Raw genomic sequence first — 1,436 nt, forward strand, 5'->3', positions numbered from 1 at the left:
TGATTATATTTGCCTCTAGTTTAGGTTTATACTTATAAGATTGCCAACAACTTTCAATTTTCTTTTTACAAATCATTTAGAATGGTCGTTTTTTCTATTTAAAGAAAATTCTGATTTTTTGTTATGGGTTTGATTTCACCATTCATTAGTTTTACAATCTCTCTCTTTCCTAATTTCACACAGATGAAAACATTAAATTCTAACATTTTTATTTACAAAATCATTCTCCACAAAGAAATGCGTCTTAGTTCTCAATCAGAAGTTTATAATTATGTTTAGAGAGCTCCATACAAGTCGAAATTTATTCATCCATTGAGTCGATTTGCTTGAAACAAAAGACCACTAAAAAAGAGAAGAGATATCTAATACCCACCATAACTTTAGTAGTTACAAAGTCTTATAGCTTGGCATGACGGGGAAAATGGATTTACCAACCAACATCCAACTTTGGTATGCGAAATCGTTATAATTCATTGATGGTTTGTTTGTTTTGATATAAATATCGGTAAGTTTGTGGTGAAAGCACAATAATAACTTATGCAGGCTATTTGGAAAGAGTGGAATTGCTTTTTGAAATTGGGTTAAAACTTAACCTTGTTTCATTATCAAAACTCTGTGAGCCCCACCAGGATGTGTGCATTATATCCATACCATCCATTCAATTTTTCAAATAATTTTAGAGCATGAGTTTAAAAATTGGGCAGATCCAAAGCTCAAATGGACCACACGAGCTTTGGATTTGCATCATTATTGGTCTAATGCTTAAAAATGAATGGATAGCATGGATAAAACACATACATCATGATGGGGCCCAAGAGTCCACCTCATTTTCTGAGTTAAGACCTATCAAAAGGTGTAGATGTCAACATGGTACAGCTCATAGCTCTTGGATCTTACAATTGTAATTAATAAATGCTTAATTTAATCAAATTACAAGTAAATACAACATTTATAGAAAATGAAGTTGGGCTTAAAAAAACAAAGAAAAAAAAAACATATTAAAAGAATTTATACTTAATGTTGAGTGGATCATTAACTTACATATGCATTAGTCTTAGTTATTTGAATTTTTTATGTGCTTTTTCACAGGTTTCCTAACAATTTTACCTTCAAAACATGCTTTGCAAGTTCCATATTTGGTGATTTTATAATTGCATATTGATTTCTTTCAACTCAATTTTGAATTCTTGGATTTTTTAATGTGTCGTAATATTCTTAATTGCAATAAATGTACATGAAAAGTGTTTATCAAGCACAAACATGTAAGCAACAGAAGAAGAAACATTATTATTCATTTCCGACATATCAAGCAAGTATAATTCATTAATCATCTTCCATTAAATTTTGATGTTTTTCAATAGAAACTCACATTGAAATCTAGTTCGAAATTATTTCCTTAAGCCTTCTAATGGATATGATGTTGCAGTGCATCTCGA

This window comes from Magnolia sinica, chromosome 1, assembly GCF_029962835.1.
Source record: "Magnolia sinica isolate HGM2019 chromosome 1, MsV1, whole genome shotgun sequence".
Classification (NCBI taxonomy): Eukaryota; Viridiplantae; Streptophyta; class Magnoliopsida; order Magnoliales; family Magnoliaceae; genus Magnolia; species Magnolia sinica.